The sequence below is a fragment of the Hemiscyllium ocellatum genome (assembly GCF_020745735.1).
Source record: "Hemiscyllium ocellatum isolate sHemOce1 chromosome 27 unlocalized genomic scaffold, sHemOce1.pat.X.cur. SUPER_27_unloc_40, whole genome shotgun sequence".
Lineage (NCBI taxonomy): Eukaryota > Metazoa > Chordata > Chondrichthyes > Orectolobiformes > Hemiscylliidae > Hemiscyllium > Hemiscyllium ocellatum.
This window is the reverse complement of record NW_026867510.1, coordinates 1,464-19,589: the sequence shown is the minus strand read 5'-3', so window position 1 is coordinate 19,589 and position 18,126 is coordinate 1,464.

Below are 18,126 nucleotides of genomic sequence, written 5' to 3'. Positions count from 1 at the left end.
CTGTCGCTGCCCGCTGTCCATTCTCTTCCTGTCCCCCCAACCCCTGTCAATTTTCTCTCTCTAGACCCCCAACCATTCTCTTTCCCTTTTCCCCCCAGTACCTGTTATTTCTCGTGGCTCAAGACTTCTTTGATTGCTGTATCAAGACTTTCTAAAGAGAAAGAGAGAGAATGGATGTTGATGAGTCTATATGAGAGATGGGGGTGCATGAGAAATGGCTGATCTTTAAAATGAAGAATAGCTACAGTGATATATTCAGAAACATCATTAAAGCATCTTCAATTTTATTAAAAAGCTGCAGGCACTTTTCTGAATCTGCACTGAAATATGTGCAGTTAGGTATAGGCTGTAATGGGTGAGTGGTGTATTCCTAGTCTTGTGATATAGGTTCCAACTATGTCGGACAAGAGTCAGGGGCAGCAAAGGACTGCTTATGCTCTTCGGTGTCAGCAAAAATCTGCGTATACTCCTAGATTTCCGCACAAACGGTTTGCGACCTTCTTTTGATGGACCAATAGAGCGCCCTGGAGGATCGGAAAGAGACTGGACCTCCTGCCAGTCAGAGCTCCCCATTCTCTGAATGCGGAAGTCGGACCATGAGCTTTGGAAGCTGCTCATCTCTGAATGGTTGAGCTGCGACCCCAGACTGCAACTTCATTCCTCTGTCCAATATCTGTGAGGTACACACTCTCATTTCCATTTCTTGTTTTGCATTCTGGGCTTCAATTATTGACTTACAGCAAGTGAAAGGAAAGGGAGTGAATGCAGGACGGACTATGGAAACGTTGGTCCAGGTCTGTTCTCAGTTGGCAAACACATGGCAATTGCATTACCACAATGTGATAATGTAGCCTTTAATGTGGAATAAAAATCAGAAAGGAGTTGCATTGTTTAAAAGTGACACATTGGGATGTGAAGGAAGTGAGGACTGTAGATGCTAGACATTAAGAGTCAAAGTGTGGCGCTGGAAAAGCACAGCAGGTCAGACAGTATCCGAGGACCAGGAGAGTCGACGTTTCAGACATGGGCCCTTCAACAGGAATGATGTGTGGATGTACAAAGGAGGCTCAGCGTCCTTCTACACTAGTCAATGCCAATTGTCAGAGAGGTGAAACAAGCATTCAGCAAGGCAAGTGGTATATTAGCAAGTGGAGTTGAGTTCAGAAGTAGGAATGTCTTCCTGCAGTTAGGGGGTCATTGAATATATTCAAGGCTGAGTTCATCGGATTTTTGAACAACAAAGTGGATGGTGATGGGGGAAATTAAAAAAAAAGTTTTGAAGACCAGTACAGAACAGTTGCAGAGTAATACAGAACAGAAACAGACCCTTCAGTCCAATTAATTCATGCTGACTATATTCACAAACTAAACTAATCCCATCTAGTTTGGCCTATATCCCTTCAAACCTTTCCTATTAATGCACTTATCCAAATGTCTTTTAAATGTTATCACTATTCCTGCATCCACCATTTCCTCAGGACATTGAAAGAGAGTGGTTTGTGTGTGGAATCAAAAGAAAAAAGTACTCTTCATGTCTTTTTTTTTTAAATCTTTCTCCTCTCACCTTAAAAATGTACTCCCTAATCCTGAAACCCCCACCCGAAGGAAACAGCATCTGCCACGCACCTCATCAATATCCCTTCTTGACTTTATAAACTAAGGTCACCTCTCAACCTCCTGTGCTGCAGTGAAAAATGTCCCAGCATATCTACCTATGCAGGTATATTCATATCCAGTTATGATCTGTTCAATGCTGGTGCAGGCCCGAAAGACCAAATGGCATCCTGCTCCCAATTCTCACCCTCATGAGTCTAAGGACAGCAAGAGACCATGAAACATTGGAGCACAAAATTAGGCTATTCAGCCATCAGGTATCTTCATACCATTCAATCATGGCTGATAAGTTTCTCAATCCCATTCTCCCGCTTTCTCCCGTAACTCTCGATCCCCTTGATACTCGAGAGCCTATCTATCTCGGTCTTAAATATCCTCAGTGACCTGGCCTGCACAGCCATCAGTGGCAATGAATTCAATAGATTCGCCACTCTCTGGCTGAAAGGTTCCTCCTTATCTCTGTTCTAAGAGGTCTTCCCTTTACTCGAAGGCTGTGGCCTCGGTTCCTAGTCTCTTCTGTCAGTGGAAGCATCTTCCAACGTCCACTCTGCCCAGGCCATTCAGTGTTCGGTATGTTTCAATTAGATCTCCCTGTGTGTGGGCCTGTGTTATGGACTAAACCAGACCATGCAAAACATTCTTAAGCAGGCAGCCCCACACCATGACTTTGCAATTTGTTTTGGTAAGTGTACAGTAAAAATTACCTGGAATAAGTTTGCTTGGTTGATGACTAGATTTTAAAACGGAGAATTATTCATAAAATTACATCATTAAACACAAAGATCAGAATAAAGAACACCTACAGAGGTCAGCCTATCCAACTAGAAAGTAATTATGCTGTTTGAATATATACAACAGTCCCAATAAGCAAACTCAATCTGAAAATCAGTATAAATAGAACACATGCCTACAGATTGAAGTAGAGAGCGCGCGAGAGAGCAATGCCACACAGCTTCCAACCAGTTCAAGATGAACTAAAACTGCTCAGCTCAAGAGCTGACTACGCCCCCTTTTTTTTAAATATACAGGCCACTTCTAAAATATGACCACTTTGGCCTGAAATCTCATCAGTTTACATATAAACAAAAGGCATCTTAAAATCCTTTTCATCTCTGTACCAAAGCAGACTGATCGGAGATTGACCCAGTTTATTATCCCTCTGGGGGAAAAAAAAATCAAAGACACAGTCTCCTTGAGCCAAGGAACATCTTTCAGGAAAAAAAGGTACTAGCTTTGTAACACCTGTTAATCAGCATGAACCAGACACTTCAGGATGAGATGGGATTAGGTTCAACAAAGTGAGAATGGAGGGAGAGTGAGAGGATATGGGGCCTCTGGAAGGTAGGATAAAATGGCTGAAGGAGCTGCACAAGATTGCTTCTGCATTGCTACGTGACGAGCTGCTGTTTGTGTCTATAGCTGTATAAATAACTACTAAAACCATTAGAATGCAGAAGTAGACCGATGAGAAAGTACTAACCACATTCTGCAAGCTGCAAGTCCTTTGTATCTCAAGATAAAGATGACCTAACCTTTATGACTTAACTTGTTTACCAATTATCATAAGAGACAGATGTACAGCATGGAAACAGACCCTTCAGTCCAACCCGCCCATGCTGACCGGATATCTCAACACAATCGAGTCCCACCTACCAGCACTGGCCCATATCCCTCCAAACCTTTCCTATTCATCCAAATGCCTTTTAAATGTTACAATTATATCAGCCTCCACCACTTCCTCTGGCAGTTCATTCCATACACGTACCACCCTGTGTGAAAAGGTTGCCCCTTAGGTCTCGTTTATATCCTTCCCCTCTCACCCTAAACCTACACCCTCTAGTTTTGGACTCCCCAACCCCAAGGAAAAGACTGTCTATTAATTCTATCCATGCCCCTCATGATTTTGTAAACCTCTATAAGGTCACCCCTCAACCTCCGATGCTCCAGGGAAAACAGCCCCAGCCTGTTCAGCCTCTCCCCATAGCTCAAATCCTCCAACCCTTGTAAATCTTCTCTGGATCCTTTCAAGTTTCACAACATCTTCCCGATAGGAAGGAGACCAGAACTGCATGCAATATTCCAACAGTGGCCTAACCAATGTCCTGTACAGCCGCAACATGACCTTGGAGTGTGGAACCTGAAACAGCCTGGAAAGAGGAATTCATGGCACGAAGTTGCTATACACTCACTCACTTGTGTGCGGCTACAGCTTTGGCCATGGAGAAACCAGAGGAATCCTGCCCTATGGACAAACCATGGAAGTGTGGAGACTGCAGGAAAGGCTGTTCCTCTGCACAGAGTGTGGGAAGGCCTTCAGCGAGTTATGCGTTCTGCTGAGGCACCAGTGGGTCCACGCCAGGGAGAGGCCTTCAGCTGCTCAGAGTGCGGTAAGGGCTTTACCCTTGCCTGTGCCCTGCCAACCCACAGCAATATGGATGACTCAACACTGTCCCATTTGGGCAAACGAGTGGGAAGAAACTGACTTAGATGCAGTGTATGGGGTGAAATTGCTGAATGAGGCAACACCTCCTCCGGGTTACGGCTGTACCAAGGATCCGATTACAAAGGGACAACTCGGTGGCGACCAATAGTAAAGAAAGTGGAATGGGGAGTGTGTGAGCTTTGACCTTGAGCTGATTAAAAACAGCTATCTTTTCTGTGCCTTTTTGCTGAGGGGATTTGAAGCTGTAACAAAGTTGGTTCGCAAGAAAGGTTACCTGAACTTATCAACTGGCTTAGACTCTCATTGAAAGATTTGAACTCCAAGAGGATTTGTTTTAAAGCTGCTCCTTTCTTTCAGCCTCCTTGCACAGAGTTTCCAATGTCATGTATCAGCAGAAGCAGTGAATGAGTAGCTAGTATTATTTGAAATTCTAAGTTTTTCAGGAGTGCAGAGTGCTTCGCTTCATCAGCATTGTAATGTTTCCTGGCAGCACCAGGAGGTGTGGGCTGTGTTCACTAAAAATGTTGTGGAGGTGCCGGTATTGGACTGGGGTGGGTAAAGTTAAAAATCACACAACACCAGGTTACAGTCCAACAGGTTTATTTGGAAGCACTAGCTTTTTGAGCACTGCTCCTTCATCGGGGAGCTGTGGTGCATGAGCATAAGACAGATTTTATAGCAAAAGATCACAGTGTCATGCAACTGATAGGATATATTGAACAACCTAAGGTTGCTATTCAGTCTTTCCTCTTTAAAACGGGTTGCAGGTTTCAGATCATTAATATGTAAATCCCAGAACATAGAGTCATAGGGATGTACAGCATGGAAACAGACCCTTCGGTCCAACTTGTCCACAGCGACCAGATATCCTAACCAAATCAAGTCCCACTTGCCAGCACCTGGCCCATCCCACCAAACCCTTCCTATTCATGTATCCATCCAAATGCCTCTTAAATGTTGCAATTGTACCAGCCTCCACCACTTCCTCTGGCAGCTCATTCCATACATGCACCACCCTCTGAGTCAAAAAGTTGCCCCTTAGGTCTCTTTTATATCTTTCCCCTCTCACCCTAAACCTATGCCCTCTAGATTTGGACACCCTGACCCCAGGGAAAAGACTTAGTCTATTTACCCTATCCATGCCCCTCATAAATTTGTCAACCTCTTATGAGGTCACCCCTCAACCTCCGACTCTCCAGGGAAAACAGCCCCAGCCTGTTCAGCCTCTCCCCATAGCTCAAATCCTCCAACTTTGGCAACATCCTTGTAAATCTTTTCTGAACCCTTTCAAGTTTCACAACATCTTCCCGATAGGAAGGAGACCAGAATTGCACACAATATTCCAACAATGCCCTACCAATGTCCTGTACAGCCGCAACATGACCTCAACTCCTGTACTCAATACTCTGACCAATAAAAGAAAGCATACCAAAAGCTCTCTTCACTATCCTATCTACCTGCAACTCCACTTTCAAGGAGCTATGAACCTGCACTCCGAGGTCTCTTTGTTCAGCAACACTCCCTAGGACCTTACCATTAAGTCTTTAGATCAGAGTGGTGCTGGAAAAGCACAGCAGGTCAGGTAGCATCCAAGGAACAGGAAAATCGACATTTCGGGCAAAAGCCCTTCATCAGGAATAGAGCTCTTTTCCAGCACCACTCTGATCGAAACTCTGGTTTCCAGCATCTGCAGTCCTCACTTTTGCCTGGTTGATCCTTACAATGAAGTGTATTAGTCCCACTAAGATTTGCTTTCCCAAAATGCAGCACCTCAGATTTATCTGAATTCAACTACATCTGCCACTTCTCAGCCCATTGGCCCATCTGGTCAAGATCCTATTGTAATCGGAGGTAACCCTCTTCCGCTGTACACTACACTCCCAATTTTGGAGGCATCTGCAAACTTACTAACTGTTCCTCTTATGGTTACATCCAAACCATTTATGTAAACGACAAAAAGTAGAGGACCCAGCACTGATCCTTGTGACACTCCACTGGTCACAGGCCTCCAGTCTGAAAAACAACCCTCCACCACCACCCTCCGTCTTCTACCTTTTGAGCTAGTTATGTATCCAAATGGCTAGTTCTCGCTGTATTCCATGAGATCTAACCTTGCTAATCAGTCTCCCATGGGCAACCTTGTCGAATGCCTTACTGAATTCCATACACATCACATCTACCACTCTGTCCTCATCAATCTTCTTTGTTACTTCCTCAAAAAACCCCAATCTGACTATCCCTAATCAGTCCTTGCCTTTCCAAGTACATGTACATCCTGTCCCTCAGGATTCCCTCCAACAACTTGCCCACCTCAGAGGTCAGGCTCACTGGTCTATAGTTTGCTGGCTTGTCCTTACCACCCTTCATAAACAGTGGCAACACGTTAGCCAACCTCCAGTCTTCCAGCACCTCACCTGTTGACTATCAATGATACAAATCTCAGCAAGAGGGCCAGCAATCACTTCTCCAGCTTCCCACAGAGTTGAGGGTACACCTGATCAGGTCCTGGGAATTTATCCACTGTTAGGTGGTTTCAAGACATGCAGCATTTCTTCCTCTGTAATATGGACATTTTGCAAGATGTCACCATCTATTTCCCTACAATCTATACCTTCCATTTCCTTTTCCACAGTAAATACTGATGGAAAATACTAATTTAGTATCTCCCTCATTTTCTGCAGCTCCACACAAAGACCGCCTTGCTGATCTTTGAGGGGCCCTATTCTCTCCCTAGTTACCCTTTTGTCCTTAATATGTATGTAAAAACTCTTTGGATTCTCCTTAATTCTACTTGCCGAAGCTACCTCATGTCCACTTTTTGCCCTCCTGATTTCCCACTTAAGTATACTCCTACTTCCTTTATACTCTAAGGATTCACTATGCACAACGTATGCTTCCTTTTTCTTAACCAAACCCTCAATTTCTTTCGTCATCTAGCATTCCTTATATCTACCAGCCTTTCTTTCACCCTAACAGGAATATACTCTCTCTGGATTCTCTTTACCACATTTCTGAAGGCTTCCCATTTTCCAGCCATCCCTTTACCTGCGAACATTTGCCCCCAACCAGCTTTCAAAAGTTCTTGCCTAATACCGTCACAATTGGCCTTTCTCCAATTTACAACCTGGTCGATCCTTTTCCATCATTATTTTAAATCCAATAGAATTATGGTCGCTGGCTCCAAAGTGCTCCCCCACTAACACCTCAGTCATCTACCCTGCCTTATTTCCCAAGAGTAAGTCAAGTTTTGCACCTTCTCTAGTAGGTACATCTGCATACTGAACCAGAAAATTGTCTTGTACACACTTGACAAATTCCTCTCCATCTAAACACTTAACACGATGGCAGTCCCAGTCTATGTTTGGAAAGTTAAAATCCCCTATTATTACCACCCTATTTTTCTTACACATAACTAAGATCTGCTTACAAGTTTGTTTCTCAATTTCCCTCTGACTATTAGAGGGTCTATAATACAATCCCAATAAGGTTATAATCCCTTTCTTATTTCTCAGTTCCACCCAAATAGCTTCCCTGGATATATTTCTGGTAATATCCTCCCTCAGCACAGCTGTAATGCTATCCCTTATCAAAAATGCCACCCCCTACCACCGCCCCCCTCCTCTCTTGCCTCCGCTCCTATCCTTCCTGTAGCACTTGTATCCTGGAACATTAAGCTGCTGGTCCTGCCCATCCCTGAGCCATGTTTCTGTAATTGCTATGATATCCCAGTCCCATGTTCCTAACCATGCCCGGAGTTCATCTGCGTTCCCTGTTAGGCCCCTTGCATTAAAATAAATGCAGTTTAATTTATTAGTCCTACCTTGTCCCTGCCTGCCCTGACTGTTTGACTCGCTTCTCTTTTAAGTCACGTTCTCTAGATGACATAAGGTTTTTATTTTAAAAAAAGGTGGGATCTCAGTTCAAACAATCCATGAAAAGTGCTTGAGTCTGTCAGTATTCCAATCTTGAATCAGAGTGGTTCTATTTCCAAAATAGGAATTTATAAAAATTACATGGATTGACTGCCTGCAAATTGTGTGCTTTTTGAGCAAAATTGAATGAATCTGCAAATATAATTCTGCCAATACAAAGTCACTCCACAGAGTTGAGTTTGTGTGCGCATGCATGAGAGACTCTGTATGCATGTGGATTTGTGTGGAGAGTGCATGCAAGCATGTGCACATGCTTGGTAAAGTTTGTGTGATGGAGTGTTGGGGTGTTTGTGTGTGTGTTATGAATAAAAGTGAGGGATTGCTGGGTCATGTTGTAAAACAGAGAGACATGGAGGAGTAGGAGTTCAGGTACACAGTTCTTTGAAAGTTGCATCACTGGTAGGTTGGGTGGTTAAGAAGGCATTTCGCACAAATGCCTTCATTGTTCACGCTGTTGAGTTTCCAAGTTGAGACATCATGTTGAGGTTGTACAGAATGTTGGTGAGGCCATTTTAGAATACTGAGTACAGTTCTGGTGACCCTGTTATAGGAAGAACTCTATTAGAGGGGGTTCGGTAAAGATTTACCAGAAAGTTACCAGGACTGGAGGGTTTGAGTTATAAGGAGAGGGTGGAGCACAGGAAATTTTGGGGTGACCTCATTGAGATTTATAAAATCTGATGCGTGCAGGTAAGGATTATAGCAAAGGGCTGTTCCTTCACGTCGGGGTGCTCAAAATTGGGGGCATATTGTTTTAACGTGAGAGGAGGGAGATTTAAAAGGAACCTGAAAGGCAACGTTTTGACAGAATGTTGCTTGCATGTGGAATGAATTTGCTGAGGATATGGTAGATGCAGGTACAGCTACAACATTTAAATGACATTTAGATGGGTACATGAAGAGAAAGGTTTAGAGCGATATGGGCCAAATGCAGGCAAATGGGACGAGTTTAATTTGGGAATCCTGGTCAGCATGAAGGGGTTGGACCGTGCTGTATACCTCTATGAACCAGAAGTCATCTTATTCAAACTAGTAGAATTCTGAAAGGGGTTTAACAGGATAGATGCAGATACAATTCTCCTTCGTTGGGGGCGTCATAGAATCCTGACAACTTGGAAGCAGGTCGTTCGGCCCATTCTGGCCCTCTATTTTGCATCCCACCCATACCTACCCCCTTACTCTGTATTTCCCATGGCTAATCCATCCTAACTTGCACATCCCTGACAATAGGACTGTGTGAGAATCTCTCCAACTATGTCAAAGGCATCTTGAAACCCATCATTCATGGAACCCCTAGCTTCTGTCACGACACTACAGATTTCTTACAGAAACTCAGCACCCACAGACCAGTAGTCTCAATGTCGGCATCACGGCAACAGCCTCATTACTTAACACCAACAATTGCCAATCTCTGACCACCATCCTACAACTCATCCACTTTATCCTCGATCTCAACATCTTCACCTTTGACAACCAGTTCTTCATCCAGACACACAGAACAGCCATGGGACCAAATTTGCACCCCAATATGCCAACATTTTCACGCATTGGTTCAAACAAGACGACTTCTCTACGCAGGGCCTCAAACCAACACTATACACCAGGTACATTGACGACATTTTCTTCTTCTGGATGCATGGAGAGGAGTCACGGAAAAAGCTATACAGTGATATCAACATGTTCCATCCCATCGTCAAACTCATCTTGGACTATTCTCTACTATCTGTCTCATTCTTGGACACCTGCATCTCCATCAAGGATGGGCAGCAACTCAGCACCACACACAACCTCAAAACCACGCATAACCTCACGATGCTACACTTCTCCAGCTTCCACCCAAAACAGCCATCCCCTTATGGACAAGCCCTACGCATACACAGGATCTGTTCAGATGAGGAAGAATGTGACGGGCACTTAGAAGTATTCAGGGATGCTCAACTCATTGCCCGTCGGTTCCAACATGCCATGGTGAACCATGGGAAATGCAAGGTTATAGTTTCATAATAATAGAAGCAAGAGTAGGCCATTTGGCTCCGCCATTTATTAAGATCATGGCTGATTTATCCATCGTCTCAGCTCCTCGTCCCTGCATTGTCCCAACTACCCTTAAGTCCCCAACCATGCAAAACCTATCCAACCGTGTCTTCAATATACTTAATGAAGCTGCCTCTAGTGCTTCCATGGGCAAACAATTCCATAGATTCATGACTCTCTGGGAATAGTGGTTCCTCCTAATGTCTGTCCTAAATCTACTCCCCCTAATCTTGACACCTGGTCTCATCCACCAGCAGAAATGTGTGGATAGGATAGGGCTGCATTCCACAGTGCAATGAATTCCCATCTCCCACCAAGATCCCAGATGTACTCAGTTGCAGTCTCTCAATTGAAAGATTTTACTGTAACTTTTGCTCCCAGTAAGGGCAAAAAAGTCCATTCTTCATAACCACATTTCTGCTTTCACCGAAGGCGATTAGAATCATATAGCATGGAAACAGACCCTTCCGTCCATCTCGTCCACAGCGAACAGATATCCTAAATTAATTTCCTCTCATTTGCTAGCATTTGGACCACATCCCTGTAAACCCTTTCTATTCATGTACTCAGCCAGATGCCTTTTAAATGTTGTAATTGTACCAGCCTCCTCCACTTCCCCTGTTAGTTTGTTCCATACATGCACCACCCTCTGCTTGAAAAAAAATGCCTTTCAGGTCCCTTTCCTCGCCCACCTTAAACCTATGCCCCTCTTGTTCTGGACTCCCCTACCCTGGGAACAAACCTTGGCTATTCACCCTATCCATGCACCTTAGAAATTTCTAAGGTCACCTCAGCCTTTAATGCTCCAGGGAAAACATTCCTGGCCGACTCAGCCTCTCCCTGTAGCTCAAACTCACCAACTCTGGCAACAGCCTTGTAACTCTCTTCAAAATCCTTTCGAAAGTTTCACAACATCTTTCCTATAGTACAGAGACCAGAACTGTGTACAGTACTCCAAAAATGACCTCCTCTACTGCCTCAGCATAACCTCCCAACTCCTATACTCAATCCACTGACCAATAAAGGAAAGCATACCAAACACGTTCTTCACTACCATCTCTACTTGTGACTCCACTATCAAGGAAAGGAACCTACACTTCCTGTCTCTTGGTTCAGGAACACTCCCCAGGACCTGACCATTTAGTATATACATCCTGTCCCAATTTGCCTTTCCAAAATGCAACACCTCACATTTCTCTAAATCAAACTCCATCTACTATTCCTCGGCCTATCTAATGAATTATAATTCATAGTGAACACTCTTTCCTATCTTATTCCTGAGAAGCTGAAAATCTCCATCCCACTCACTCTCTCTCCATTTTTACTTTGCTGAACCTCATCCTGAAGGGTCTGGATCATTCCGATGACCAGGCCCACACTCAGGAGGATCTAACTGAAACATACAGAATACTGAACAGCATGGCCAGAGTGGACATTGGGAAGATGTTTCCACTGGTAGGAGAGACTAGGACTTGATGGCACAGCCTTCGAGTAAAGGGAAAACCTTTCAGAATAGAGGCAAGGAGAAACTTCATCAGCCAGAGAGCGGTGAATCTATGGAATTCATTGCCACAGAAGGCTGTGGAGGACAAGTCACTGAGAAAATTTAAGACTGCGACAGATCGGTTCTTGAGTATCAAGGGGATTGAGCGTTACAGGGAGAAAGTGGAAGAATGGGCTTGAGAAACTCATCAGCCATGATTAAATGTTGGAGCAGAGCTGATGGGCAGAATGGCATTATTTCTGCTCCTATGTCTTGTGGTCTGTTAACATCCTGGACACTGTCAGAATTGGGAGCAGGAGTAGGCCATTTGGTCTTTCAAGCTTGGACCAGCATTGCACAGATCATAACTGGATATGAATCTACCTCCATCTCGGTGGATAGGCTGAGATGTTTTCACTGGAAGAAAGTGAGGGCTGCAGATGCTGGAGATCAGAGTCCAGAGTGTGATGCTCGAAAAGCACAGGACTGGCAGCATCTGAAAAGCAGGAAAATCAATGATTCGGGCATAAGTCCTTCATCAGAGCTTATGCCCAAACGTAGATTTTCCTGCTGCTCGGATGCTGCCTGACCTTCTGTATTTTTTCCAGCACCACACTCATTTTCACTGGACCACAGGAGATTGAAAAGTGACCTTTTAGAGGTTTATAAAAATCATGAAGGGGATAGATGAGATGAAAGGCGGAGGTCCTTTCCCTGGGTGGGGGTTTCAAGATTAGAGAGCAAATTTTGAAGGTGAGAGGAGAAAGGTTTAAAAAGTAATGAGGGGCATGATTTTTTTTTTTTAACAGAGTGGTTTGTGTGGAATGAATATCCAGAGGAAGTGGTGGGTGCAGGTACAGTAACAATATTTAAAAGGCATTTGGATAAGTGCATGAATAGGAAAGGTTCGGAGGGGCATGGGCCAAACACAGGCAGCTATGACTAGTTGAGTTTGTGAATATATTCAGCATGGACTAGTTGGTCTGAAGGGTCTGTTTCTGTGCTGTATGACTCTGTAACTGTCCTATACCGGTCTTAAAATCATTTTCTTGCCTTTCTCCATAAATGTTCACTTATTTGATGTTCAAAAATCAGATGAATGCAGTCTTGGATATATTCAATGACCCCCTAACTGCAGGAAGACATCCCTAATTCTGAACTCAATTCCTCTTGCTCACATACCACTTGCTTTGCTCATTGCTTGCTGCAACTTCTGACAACTGGCGTTCACTGGACGCTGAGCCCCCTTTGTACATCCATACATCATTTCTGATGAAGGGCTCATGCCCAAAATGTGGACAGTCCTACTCCTTGGATGCTGCCTGACCTGCTGTGCTTTTCCAGCACCACACTTTTCAACTCTGATCTCCAGTATCTGCAGACCTCACCTTCTCCACATCCCAATATGTCAGCATTTAAACAATGCACCTCCTTTGTTTTTTTTTCCCACAGCAAAGGCTATAACTTCATATTGCGGTACTGTATTCGTCACGTGTTTGTCAATTGCGGTCTTTTCTACATCGAGGAGACCAAATGTAAATTTGAGGAATGGTCCACAGCTGAAGCCGCAGAGTCTGAATGGACCTCCCTGTCACCACCCATTTTAATTCCCTTCCCACTCCCTTTCTGACATCACCACCTTAGGCCTCCTGCATTGCCACAACGAACCAAACCGTAAATTAAAGGAACACCTCATCTTCTGCCTGGGCAGCCAACAGCCCAGAAGCCTCAACATTGTGTTTTCCAATTTTAAATAACCTCCCTTTCCATCCCCGACTCCCTTCCCAGTCCCTCCCATTCCACTCCTCCTTGCCACCAACCAGATTCCTTCCACCCACTGATCAACCAAGTTGTACCCTCTACCTGTCTCCAACTATCTCCACTTCACCACCCTGCCCCCAGCACAACCTTGTTCTGCATCTTCCCCTACACCCATCACCAGTCTGGAACAAGGGTTACACCTGAAACGTCAACTTCTCCACCTCCTGATGCTGCCTGGCTTGCTGCATTCTTCCAGCCTCCTGCCGGTCTATTTTGCCAATTGAGACACAGACCTGGACCAACATTTCCTGAGTCTGCCCCTTCCCTGGATTTGTTCCCTCTCCTTTTGGTTGCTGCAAGTCAACAATTAAACCCCAGAATGAAAAATAAATAGAAATAGGAGTGAGAAAAGAGTGTTGTACTCACAGATGTTAGACAGAGGAAGGAAGTTGCAGTCTGGGCTGAAGCTCAATCTTCATTCTGAGAGAGTGGAACAGCAGCAGCTTCAGAAGGTCATGGTCCAGCTTCTGCTTTCAGACAGTAGGGGAGCTGTGATTGGCAAGAGGATAAGTCACCTTCGGGTCCTCCAGTGCTCAATATCGGTCCATCAAAAGAAGATCTTGTACTTTTTCTGCCGACAGCAAGGAACATGCCCAATGTTTTGGTGACACCACTGAACACGCGCCCTGCAATATGCTCTGTGGCGATTCTAGTGTGACTGACAGATTTTAAGTGTCCAAATACCAAGAGGAGAAAAAAGGGTAGAGCCACAACTTTTTTTTCCCCACACGGCTTGACATTTTATTGTCTTGGCATTTTGTATGGCTGCTCAATCTCTGTGCTTTCCCCGCTGTAGGGGTGAAGTTCAGAACTAGAGGGCATAGGTTTAGGTTGAGAGCGGAAAGATGTAAAAGGTACCTAAGGGGCAACATTTCCATGCACAGTGTGGTGCGTGTATGGAAGGAGCTGCCAGAGGAAGTGGTGGAGGCTGATACCTTTAAATGTTGTAATTGTATCTGGATGGGTATATGAATAGGAAGGGTTTAGAGGGATATGAGCCAAGTGCTGGCAAATGGGACTAGATTAATTTGGGCTATCTCGGAGAAAGCGAGGACTGCAGATGCTGGAGATCAGAGTTGAGAGTGTTGGAACAGTACAGCAGGTCAGGCAGCATCCAAGGAGCATGAGAATTGACATTTTGGACATAAGCCCTTCAACAGGAATCTTTTCTGAGGATGTAGAATCTGGGTTGCAGTTCTGGGAAAAGTGAGGCTCTGAGCTTGGGCAGGACAGACTGCAGGTAAAGTAGATGGCTGACACTGTGGAGTGGAGGATTCAGGAAGAGAATCGTTGAAGGTTTTGTAGTGTGTACTTGGTATCCTGTTCAGGTCCAAACTGGGTTGGTCTGAATGTGACCCGGAGTCCATGTGGGATCAGATGGATCTGTAGCCAAGCAATGAGAAAGGAGATATGGCTGTGGTAGTCAAATTGCTTGAGGACATGGCTGAATAAATTCTGGGCAGAGGAGAGGACTTGGGGGGTACAGCGAGAGAGGGACTCAGATCTTTGTAGACAGAGGAGAAGAAGAACTTCTTCCAGGTAGGCTTCCATGGAAGAGGCTTCACAGTAATGTTGAAACCAACTAGGAGAAAGTGAGGACTGCAGATGCTGGAAATCAGAGGCAAGAGTGAAGTACTGTAAAAGCACAGCAGGCCAGGCAACACCCGAGGAGCAGGAGAATCGACGTTTCGGGCATAAGCACTTCATTTGCAATCTTTTGATTCCTTTCGGGCATACGCTCGCCTGATGAAGGGCTTATGCCCGAAACATCGATTCTCCTGCTCCTCGGATGCTGCCTGAGCTGCTGTGTTTTTCCAACATTACACTGTCACTATTTTGGATATCTGGTTGGCATGGACAGGTTGGCCCAAAGGGTCTGTACAACTCTATGAGAAGCATACTTTGACAAATTACAAACTAATGTCCTTGTTAACAAGGCTTAGTACACGACATGTTTACTAACCATTCTCAACCGGATCCTACCCCTTCAGTGACTGAGGAACATATACATGCTGGTGCATAATCTACCTCACCAGTACTTCCACTAGCCTAATCTCCTTCACTAGTATTTCCACACTACCCTAGGGAATTGCACAAGTAATAGCAAGAGTAAACACCACAAGGATTTTTAAAAAGTGAGGATAAACAGCAAAGGATTAAAAACATTGAGGGCAAAAAGCTCAAGGATTAATAAAACAGTGAGGGGTAAACAGCACAAGCGCCAGTAAAAGCAGATGGAAAGTGAGTGTAAAATGTGACTATGACAGGACAGGCCCCACATTCCTTCCCCTCCGTCCCCCCCACAACCTGCCTCACCTTTCACCTCCCGGCCCAGTACCTTCCAGGTGGCCCCATAGTTGACACAGGGGCCGCCCCGACCAGTAGAACTCCACCACCCAGGCGGCCGACCAGTTCCCAAACAGGCCCTTAACCCCATCCGCCTCCAGAATGGTCACCGGCTCCTGCCTGCTGTACAGCCGGCCGGTGTGGCCGTGACACAGCAGCTGCGCCAGGAAGGCGGCGGTGACCAGTGACGGGGGTCTGCCCCGGGCCGCACGGCGCCATTTTCCTAACGGCCGCCGCTTCCCCGCTCGAGCGACTTCTCCTCCCAACCGCCTTCACCCCCGCGTGACGTCTGCACGGGGGGATGGGCGGGGCCGGGGGAGCCTCACCGTCACCAAGCAACAGCCACCTCGCGCTACAACTGCTCATTCACAAAAACAAACTCTCCTGTCTCGCTCTGCAGCTGCAGGGGGGACACTGCCACGTTTCGAGGAGCCCTGTCTACATTGGGAAAGCTCACGGCTCCATTTAAACAGATATTCCGACATCTAACGAACGGCCTCATATCTAAAGGGGCAATCTGCATTTTAAAGGGACATGGACATTATCACGGGCTATTTCTGCAAAGAAAGAGATTTAATGGACAAGAGCTCGTGGGTCCACAGTTAAAATGATTTAAACAGTCTTTTTTTTATTTCACTGCCTTCCAGGATACAGAATTTCTCCCATCTGAAATTGTTTGCCCAGAAAATAATCCAGCAGGAATATGATTATGGAGCTATCAATAAAAATGTCTAATTTGGGTCACCCAACGTTATTAATGGAAGAACATTATCTCTTCAAGTTTCGATTTGCCCAAAATTCCTGAATTTAAGGTGTTCATTGTTGTTTCAATGTGATCCATTGTTCCAGTCTCATCTGAGTGCAGAACCAACTCAACTGACTGAACAACCGAAACAACTATTCTGTATGAACTTTAGATGTGACATCCTCTCCCTCTCTCTCTGTTGACCAATGGGATTAACGAGGGCTGGAAGTACCACTCAGAATACGATTGCTGATCTATAGTTTGCTTCTGCTGCTGAACATAAGGATTAAAAGCTGCTAGCCTGATCCCGCACAATGCACAAAAACAGACTGTTCACCCGTGTCTGCGCAGAGGATAATTATCACTTGGAATGGATCACAAAATAACAACTGTTACCAGTCCCACAACTCATGAGTTTCCCATGGACAAAGTTAAAAATCACACAACACCAGATTGGAATCCAACAGATTGCGGAGCGCCGCTCCTTCATCAGGTGGTTGTGGAGAATTAGATCGTGATCCCGGAATTTGTAGCAAGAGTCCAGTGTCATGAAAATGTGATACATTAAACAATTTTAGATTAAATCTTCCATCTTTTAGAATGGGTTTCTGCTCTGTGATATGTTAATCCCTGAACTTGTTTTTAATTACCTTCTCAAGAATGTCATTTAAATGCAGAGTTTTTCTAATAACAGGTGTGAATTCTCTGGGTCCCAATGTGAGTCAGACTGACATTTTTCTTAGAAAAGCTCTGCATTTAAATTCCACTCTTGAGAAGGTAATTTATAGATTAGGGTGCAAATTTAGGGTGGATTGGCTGTGCTAAATTACCTATAGTGCCCAGGGATGTGCAAATTAGGGTGGATTATCCATGGGAAATATGGAGTAAGGGGGTAGGTATGGGTGGGATGTTCTTCAGAGGGCCAGTGTGGAATGGATGGCTGAATGGCTTATTTCCACATTTTGGGATTCTATGACTCCCAACCCCGCCCACCAAAGGAGCATTTTGTATCTAATCCTGTCAAGCCCCTTTCAGAATTCTACTGGTTTCAGTAAGGTCACTTCTGTTCATAGAGGTATACAACAACACAGAAACAACTCACCCATGCCGAGCAGGATTCCAAAAATAAACTTATTCCACTTGCCTGCATTTGGCCCATATCCCTCCCTTTCCATTCATGTACCCACCCAAATGTCTTTAAACATTGTAACCTGTACCTGCATCTACCAGTTCCTCAGCAAGTTCATTCCACGTGCAACCACCCTCTGTCAAACCATTGCCCGTCAGGTTCCTTTTAAATCTCTCTCCTCTCACCTTAAAGAAATATATCCCTAGCTTTGAGCTCATTTAAAACCCCCAGTTTTATGCTAAGGAAGAACCCTTTGCTATTCACCTTACCTCCACTCCTCATGATTTATAAATCTCAATGAGGTCACCCCTCAGCCTCCTTCACTCCAGTGAAAAAAGTCCCAGCCTCTCTAAAAAAGTACCTGATCCCTCACCACCCTCACCCCTCCATGTTCTCTGTTTTACAACATAACCAGGGCCCGACCATTAACTGTACATGTCCTGCCCTTCCTGGTTTTCACAAAATGCAAGCCCTTGCTTTTATCCATACCTCCAACACACTCTCTTTCAGACACACAGACTACTCCCCCCAACACATTCACAGGCTTATACTCCATCACACTCACAATTTACCTGCACG